General features: G+C 48.2%; 1 non-coding gene and 1 pseudogene across 1 annotated transcript; one reads left to right on the forward strand and one right to left on the reverse strand.

Moving 5' to 3' along the window:
- Nucleotides 1-7,947: 7,947 nt before the first annotated feature.
- Nucleotides 7,948-8,228, reverse strand: LOC149457569 (Nuclear RNase P; annotated as a pseudogene).
- A 906-nt stretch (nt 8,229-9,134) lies between these two features.
- Nucleotides 9,135-9,200, forward strand: LOC149457570 (small nucleolar RNA SNORD82). Its single transcript, XR_016313603.1, has one exon. It is a non-coding gene; the product is annotated as a small nucleolar RNA SNORD82 (small nucleolar RNA).
- Nucleotides 9,201-9,426: the final 226 nt, after the last annotated feature.

Consider the following 9,426-nt stretch of genomic DNA (forward strand, 5'->3'; position numbering starts at 1 on the left):
AAACCAAAATCGGTGTGATCAGATGCTTTCCCAATTTACAAATGGCGCTGTTTATATCCTGCGAAACGGAAGTGATGAAATGCTTGTAGCTTCCGAATTGTTAGACTATAGAGATGATTGGCACCACTCTGGTCTCCAATAAGCTCTATGGTCAGCTGGCAGAAACACCGGCTGCATTCTCAGGTTCCTCCGATAGCATGGGACTGCCCGAGAAGGCCCTGGAAGGCAGCAGGGGAGGGGGGGCATCATCTCCCGCTGCTTGTAAAAGCAATCCTGCAGCTAATTAGCCACTAGGATTGCTTTTATATGAAAGCCGATCGCCGGCTGAAAAAAACGATACCAGGATGATGCCTGCAGCTATAGGCATCATCCTGGTATAACCATTCAAAGTCCAGTGATGTACCAGTACATCGCTGATCCTTGTTGGGTATATATACTATGTTCTTTTTTTTTTTTTTGTATGTAGCCTGTGGACTGAATGAAAAAATGAGAAGAAATCTCTGCCAGAAAAAGTGTGTGGTATGCCCACCATTAGAATATACCGCCCTGCATCCACCCACTTCTAATGGTGGGCACACATTAGGTCACACTTTGCCACAAGTGCCCGTTCCAAGATTGAACAAATGTCTAAATAGTGGCACGCTTAAATAAAAATTGTCCACGTACTGTATAAGTGGTACCCCATATGGAAAAAGGATGACAACTATCTTGTCACTGCTACCCATGTAGTCTGGGCATCCAGGGGGCTCCATGTGACTATCTTTTCCCTCGTAAATCCAAAACTTATAAGTATAGCCTGTTGCCCTCTCACAGGTCTTCTACATCTTGACCCCATATCTGGCACGCTTGCTGGGGAGAAATTGTTTGAATGCAAGGCGGCCAGAAAAATTAATGAGGGACTCCTCAACGCAGATGTTTTACTGGGGAGTATAGACATCTGCAAATTTTTGGTTAAGGTGATTTGCGAGGGGCTGAATTTTGTGGAGCCGGTCAAATTCAGGGTTACCCCGAGGATGACAGAGTGTATTGTCGCTGAAATGCATAAAACACATTATACTCTCATATCTATGCCTGGCCATGGCAGCAGAGAACACAGTATATGATGAATCGGGTCTGCGGACCAATTCAACCGCAATTCATTTCTTTTAGTAATGCCCATGTTGGCTAGGCCCAAAAAAAATGTAAATTTGAAAACCGTAATGAGTTTCCATGCGAATGGTCTGGCAAGGTTTGAATTTGGGTTGGCGGCGATAAATTGTTGTGCATATAAAATGATTTGATCCACAATCAACGCATACAGATATTCCGTGAAAAACAGCTCCAAAAATCAAGGAGGTATGTGAAAGACCAGGATGTACTAGACCGCTGGTACTCGCCAGTTCACCAAAAGGTAGAGCGGCACTAGTACTGGCACTCTGCTGCATATGAGAGTCATCAAAATTTACCGGCAAGTGCTAACAGAGATCAGGCCTGATTCTGCAAACAATGCGGTTTTGTGTGCAATGTATCAAGTGACAGTGACCTACTGACACTGCACTTGCTGGGGGAGAAGGGGGGGTAAGCGTAGGGGCTAAACGCAGGTGTTGGCAGGTGCCGGGGCTGATCCCGCCAACGCTGCATTTTTGGGGACGCTATACTAATGTGAATGCTGGTATAATGCTGATCTAATCAAAGATATTGACCCATTCAGACACTATACTAGCAATGGAGGTTTATTGTGCATGAGCGTGCTCCTGGCAATCAAGGGGTTAAATATGATGACTGATGTACTGATGGGCAATCTGATGCTACCTGGGAGGGGCGTGAAATCCACGGGAGCACAAATCACGTATATATATTCGTGATTTTGCGCACCCATGCCGCACTGTAGTAGTATTTCTGCTATAGGGCGGTCACGGAAGCGGTTTGTGTTACGTTGCTGTGTTATTTTAACTGACAATTGCGCAGTCATGCAACACTGCACCCAAATTAAATTTACATCCTTTTTTCCCCACAAATTGAGCTTTCTTTTGGTGGTATTTCATCGCCTGTGCGTTTTTTATTTTTTGCGCTATAAAAAAAAAGGCTGACAATTTTGAGAAAAAAAAACAATGTTTTGGACTTTTTGCTATAAAACATGTCCAGTAAAAAATTTAAAAATCAAATTTAGTCATAAATTTGTGCCAAAATGTATTCTGCGACATGTCTCTGCTAAAAAAAAAAGTCCCAATACGTGTAAATTAATTAGTTTACGTGAAAGTTATAGCGTCTACAAATGGCGGGAAAGATACTGGGATTTTTTTTTTATTATGCTAATAATGGCGATCAGAGACTTATGGTGGTGATCAGCAATTTATGACAGTGATCAGCGACCTACAGCGGGATTGCGGGACTGCGGCGGACATTTTGACACTGGGGGGGAATTGACTTGGGGTCGCTGACATCCCCAGTGACACCAATACAGTGATCAGTGCAAAATAAAAACACTGACACTGTACTAATGGCACTGGGCAGGAAGGGGTTAACTTTTTTTTTTTAGGTATTGAAAGGGTTAACTGTGTGAGGGGAGTGTTTTACTGGGGGGGGGGGGTTAGGATGCTTCACAGGACACTGATCTGGAGAGATAAACTCTTCTCTCAGGATCAGCTGTGTGCTCGGAACTGACAGATAGCAGACTTGCAGTGTAAACACTGCAGCCATGCTCTCTGTCAGTGATTGCCTGTAATCGCCGAGACTCGGAGGGTTGTGACCCGCCGAAACCCGGTGATGGAAACCACAATCAGCGAGGCGGGTAGGGTGGGCACGCGCCTTGTGCGCGCCCCCTACCTGTTTTGCAGAGCGCTGTTTTTTAACGTCGCTCTGTGCAGAGGTGCCGCCTTGCCGCAGTAAAACACTGTGGCTGGTCGGCAACCAGTTAAACCACAGATCACGGGTTTATGATTTAATGTTAGCAGCTTCTCATAACAGGATATATATTTAAGATTAGGAGCGCAGGAGGTTCACACCACCACTTTTTGTGATTTTATACTCATTTTGTATCAGTTTGGACACTATTTTGCACTTATCACTTTACGTTTGGTATATAATTTGTGATAGGGGTTGTTTAATCATTTATTGCACATATTAGTATTTATCGGAGAGTGAAATATATGTGTATATTTGATATATACACATAATTTGGTCACTTTTTTTTGCACGTATCACTTTAAGTGTGATTTATGAAATTTATTTATGAAAATGATTTGAGTGATTTTGTATGTATTTGTAGGTTTGGCACTATATGTTGGCGCACATTGTTGCACTTTAAAATAATTTTTATTATAAGGTTATGGTATACAGCACTTCACTACTGTCCTCCCCATGTTATGCCCCCCCCCCAATGTCACTGTCCTCTCCATGTCAGTGCCCCCCATTGTCACTGTCCTCCCCATGTCATGGCCCCCTGTCAATGTCACTGTCCTCCCCATGCCACTGACCCCCCCCAAATGTCACTGTCCTCCCCAGGTCACGGCCCCCACATATCACTGTCCTCCCCATGTCACTGACCCCACCACATGTCACTGTCCTCCCAATGTCACGCCCCCCCCCCTGTCCTCCCCCCACATGTCACTGTCCTACCCATGTCATGCCCCCATCCTCCCCCCACATGTCACTGTCCTCCCCATGTCATTCACCCCCCTCATGTCACTGGCCCCCCACATGTCACTGTCCTCCGCATGTCATGCTCCCCCCCATGTCACTGCCGGCCTTCCACACATGTTATGGCCCACACATGTCACTGATCCCCTCCACATGTCATTCACTCCCCCCATGTCACTGTACTCCTCACATGTGACTGTACTCCCCATGTAACAACCCTGCTCCCCAATGTAATTGCCCTCTCTCTGATCCTTGATGCTCCCCAATACGCAGCATAGAGCCATCTTGCGGGAGCGTCGTCGGCGCCTAGTGATCCGAGGGATCAGCTTCAGCGATGCGTGTAAGTGTAATCCAGCCTAAAAGGGGTTAACTGTGGCAGCTCCGTACTACAGACCACGATCGGCTTCTTATGCCTAAAACCGGGACATGAGCAGTTGCTTCATGGGAGACAGATCTTTCCGCTACTCTGGCGCTCAGGCAGCTGTTTGCAGCGGCAGAGGTGAGATTCCGGTGTGGTAGACAGTGAATAGGGCGGTGACCCCTCACTGCCCCTCCATTCTGTGTACACAGAGCCTTCTCCTGGAGGAAGCAGCATGTTCCCAGTGAAGGCGGAGCTCCTCATGCAAGGTATACTCTGTGACCTCTCACTAATCCCTCTCCCTCTCTCTCTGTCTCTAGAGATGTGTCTGGGGCTCCCCCTTCCTCCGGAGACCCCTGTCCTCCTCCGCGTTCCTCCTACAAGCTGCGGACAGTCAGGTGAGTGCACCGTACCGCAGGGGCGGAGCCCTGACACCTATAACCACCAATCAAGATGAACCCTTTCCCCCGCCGGAGCTGGATTTGCATTTTAGTCCTGATAGGTCAGATGAAACCTCCCACCATGTTGTGTTTCCTGAAAGCAAAGACCTCGGAGAACAAGATGGCGGCCAATCCAAGTTTCTGCGTCCCACGACATTAGCGCAAAGCTAAAATTTCCATGAAAAATACAGTGAAGTTCAGTTTAGGGCGCGTACATGCAGCAAATTACCCGTTAACCTCTTCCCGTCCGGACCATGTCCATAAACGACCAGATGGGAGTGCTGCCGGGAGTGAGCGGCACTGCGATCGCTGTATGGGATCTCTGTGTGATCATGTGATCAGTGAGTGGCAAATCGGTGATCAAATGCAGAGTAGTAAGCAAGATGTCACTTCTGACATTATTGCTTACTACGTGTGAGGTCACATGGTACAGGGCCATTCACAACAGCCTTGTACCATGTGACAAGCTGTGACCAATCACAGCTCACACAGTATTTCTCAATGGCTGAGAAATGTTTGCTTTTACAGATTTATGGGAGTAAGAGCATTCAGTGTAAAAAAAAAACAAAAAAAAAACATCTTCATCACCCCCCACAAGTAGTACAGTGTCACCATGGTGACCCTGTACTGCTAGGGTGACAGTATGTAAATAATAAAAACAAAAATTAATTGAGAAAAATTATAATTTTTGGTTATAAACTAATTTGGGTTATTTTTTTTTGTTTTACTAAAAAGATAACGGAATAGATTTTGGCCAAGATTTATGATGAAATATTTATTTGCAACATTTTATAAGAAAAACACTTTTTTTCAAAATTTTTGGACCTTTTCATTTATAGAGCAAAAAAATTAAAATCCCAGTGGTGAATAAATACCACCAAAATAAAGTTTTATCTGTCTAAAAAAATGCTACAATATTCATATGGGTACAGTGTTGCATGACCGTGCAATTGTCATTCAAAGTGTGACAGCACTGAAAGCTGAAAATTGGCCTGGGGGGGGGGGAAGGGGGGGAAGTGTCCGGACTTGCAGGGGGTGAAAGTGTCCGGACTTGCAGGGGGTGAAAGTGTCCGGACTTGCAGGGGGTGAAAGTGTCCGGACTTGCAGGGGGTGAAAGTGTCCGGACTTGAAGGGGGGGGAAAGTGTTCGTACCGGAAGGGGGGGTGAAAGTGTTCGTACCGGAAGGGGGGGTGAAAGTGTTCGTACCGGAAGGGGGGGTGAAAGTGTTCGTACCGGAAGGGGGGGTGAAAGTGTTCGTACCGGAAGGGGGGGTGAAAGTGTCCGGAGTGGAAGGGGGGGAAAGTGTCCGGAGTGGAAGGGGGGGAAAGTGAATGGACCGGAAGGGGGTGAAAGTGTCCGGAGTGGAAGGGGGGGAAAGTGTCCGGAGTGGAAGGGGGGGAAAGTGAATGGACCGGAAGGGGGTGAAAGCTTCCGGAGTGGAAGGTTGGTGAAAGCGTCCGGACTGGAAGGGGGGTGAAAGCGTCCGGACTGGAAGGGGGGTGAAAGCGTCCGGACTGGAAGGGGGGTGAAAGCGTCCGGAGTGGAAGGGGGTGAAAGCGTGCGGAGTGGAAGGATGTAAGTGTCCGGACTGGAAGGGGGGAAAGTGTCCAGACTGGAAGTGGTTAATGGTGTATGTAGAGCCTGACTCTCATTCCCGGTGATGTTCCCTATTGCCAGGGCGGGAGGTGGTAGTGGAAGGCTCTCCCAGGTGGGGGGCAGGGGTGTTGTTGGTCAATGTCAGGCTTTCTCCACGAGAGGGACAAGGGGGGGGGTTGGTGTTGGTCGGTGTCCGTGGGTCGGACGATGTTAGTGTTTCCTAGGGCAGCACAAAACCAAAATACACCACTGGGTGGGTGGCCTTCTTCACCATCTTACTACCACATATAATGCCCCAGCGATTTGAGGACAATTCACACTATCAGCTATGTAAATGGAGGAACTAACGACTATAAAGGTTTCCTGACACCAACAATGGGTTATGTAACTAGGACAGGATGGTGCCACTTTCACACACCCACATCCTGCTATTGGACAATCCACATTTCCATGTTCTATGGCAATCAGGGTGAGGTGACCTAAGTTGTGAATATAAATGCTGAGCATCTTTGTGAAAACTCTTAGACAGACTTTCTCAAGAGTTTTACCCGAGGAATCCTTGAAATAATTTTCAGGTTTCAGGGAAACCCTTGCTAAAATTAATTCATTGGTGATCAGTGGGTAGAATGCTCCTTACATTGGTGGCCGGTGAAAAGAACGGCCCACGCATTGGTGGCCGGTGAGAAGAACAGCCCTCGCATTGGTGGCCCGTGGGAAGAATTTCACCCCTTTTAGTGGTAATCATTTGAAAGAGTGGCCCTTGCATTGGTGGCCAGTGGGAAGAATTCGCACCCCCCCTTTTAGTGGTAGTCATTTGGAAGATTGCCCCCTACAATGGTGGTCAGCAGGCCACTCTTACAGACTGCTAAAAAGATCTTTGGTGTCCTGACGTTGGCTCTTCAAATAGGCATTGGGTCCAGAACTATTCAGGCACCATCAGATTCAGCCACAATTCAAAGGACTCTTAACCTCTGGAGGAGCCCCCAGGGTTCCATGGAACACTGGTTGAGAATGGAAGGTCTTGGAACCGAAGAAGTGGTTTTGTCGTGGCGGAGTATGAGGGTGGAGGAGGAGAGAGTAGTCTGAATTGGGTCGTGTAGTGCCACCACAGGCCATGGTGCAGTATAATGAGGGTGGGGGAGGGGAAAGTGGTCTGAATTGGGTCGTGTAGTGCCCACACAAGCTGTGGCGGAGTATAATGAGGGTGGGGGAGGGGAGAGTGGTCTGAATTGGGTCGTGTAGCTCCCCCACGGGCCGTGGTGGAGTATAATGAGGGTGGGGGAGGGGAGAGTCATCTGAATTGGGCCGTGTGGCACCCACACAGGCCGTGGCGGAGTATAATGAGGATGGGGGAGGGGAGAGTAGTCTGAATTGGGTTGTGTAGCGCTTCCACAAGCCATGGCGGAGTATAATGAGGATGGGGAGGGGAGAGTAGTTTGAATTGGGTTGTGTAGCACCCCCACAAGCTGTGGCGGAGTATAATGAGGGTGGGGGAGGGGAGAGTGGGCGTGGTGCAGTATAATGATGTTGGGGAGGGGAGAGTAGTCTGAATTGGGTCATGTGGTGCTCACACTGGCTGTGGCGGGGATTAATGAGGGTGGGGGAGAGTAGCCTGAATTGGGTTTTGTAGCGCCCCCACAAGCCGTGGCGGAGTATAATGAGGGAGGGGAGAGTAGTCTGAATCGGGTCGTGTGGCGCCCACACAAGCCGTGGCGGAGTGTAATGAGGGTGGGAGAGTAGTCTGAATCGGGTGGTGTAGCGCCCCCACATGCTGTGGCGGAGTGTAATGATGGTGTGGGAGGGGAGAGTAGTCTGAATCGGGTCATGTGGCGCCCCCACATGCCGTGATGAATAATGAGGGTGGGGGAGGGGAAAGTGGTCTGAATCGGGTCGTGCAGCACCCTCACATGCTGTGGTGAAGTAAAAATTTGGTGAGGGAAGGGAGAGTAGTCTGAATCGGGTTCTGGTAGCGCCCACACGCACACATTTCTTCACTCTTCAGTGGGGTGCTTCCATCTCACACATCAGACTTGCTCTGCCAGCCAATCAGGAGTCTCCTTCCAATGTCCCACATGACAACATCTCTTCTTTTTCTTCACTGTTCGATTGTTGCTCTTCTCATGTCATGTGGTCTGGGTGGACTCACCACTGATTGGTTCTGGCCTCACACCCCCCCAAGGTGTGCACATAGCCTTGGTAGTGAGCCTTCCTTCACCTAATTACTATGGCGTGTCCTGTTCTATATAAACCCTTCCAGGATCTGTGAGGGTCACATCATGGAGAGCCCGTCCATCTCATTCCCTTTATTCCTAGACGTGTCTGCTGTGATGTATGTGTGGATGTATTATTATTAATAATGTATACCTCCTACACCGAATACCGTACTCATACATTACACACAACCGCTCAGCCCCCATCCCCGGATCACACACCGACATACCCACAATCCTCTGCAACATTTATGCAAATGAGAGGGGCGGGGACTTTGCAACCTACCACTCAGAAAACGGGGGTGTGGCATCAGAGCATGGGGGCGGGCGAAAAAGCTTTGGGGCGGCATCTCTATGTCCTCCCATTGAACTTTTTAGAGGGGGTGGCTTTCACCTCCATAAATGTGGGGGCGTGGTACCTCTCTAAATGAGAGTGGGGAAAAGACCGAAACTCCGCCTGGGGGGAGGAGTATGGTGTAGAACTCTTCGAGGGGGCAAAGAGGCGGGATCAGAATCCTCATCTGCCGTGATGGAAGGGGCGGGTCTCCACCTAGGGGGAGGAGAACAGGAGGCAAATCGTAGAGAAAGAGGCGGCGCTCTGTGGGTTGAGGACACCTGAAGTGACAGGCTGCCCTCTTTTCTACTTCCTGGTCACCTCTGTTTCCATGGCAACGCCCTGGGATTACAGGGGAAGGAGACATGGACATAGTGGATGGCTCCTCCCACTCTTACAATACTAGATATCTAATAGAGAGATGGTGTCACTGAAATTTGCTTTGGTGTGTTAATGGAATTGAAGAAGAGAAAAAACCTGTTGCCAAGAAAGCTCCTGCCAAAATGCCTCAAGGGAAGAAACCTGTAAAGGAGGAGTCTGAAGAGGAGGGTAAGCTGCCTGCTGTCTTGTGAATTGTTGGCACAAATGATGAACAATTTTGGGACTTAATACTGATCTTTGATGACTGATGTTTGCTGATGTGCCATAAATGTGATAACTTTGTTTTTAACATGCAATGGAGATCTCTTTTTACTGGAACTTTTATTTTTTTTTTACTTGTGTAATGAAAGAAAACCTTTTGTCAGATTTTTTTTTTTTTTTTTTTTTGCCGTCTGTGTCCCCGTTGTAAAGATTCAACATTTTGTTGCCACCAAAACATGAATGCAGGAGACCTTTTTCTAATGGGGGCACGTTTTCCTGTGACAACTG

The sequence above is a fragment of the Staurois parvus genome, unplaced genomic scaffold, assembly GCF_062004578.1.
Source record: "Staurois parvus isolate SC_StPar_1 unplaced genomic scaffold, SC_StPar_1.0 ptg000312l, whole genome shotgun sequence".
Taxonomy (NCBI): domain Eukaryota; kingdom Metazoa; phylum Chordata; class Amphibia; order Anura; family Ranidae; genus Staurois; species Staurois parvus.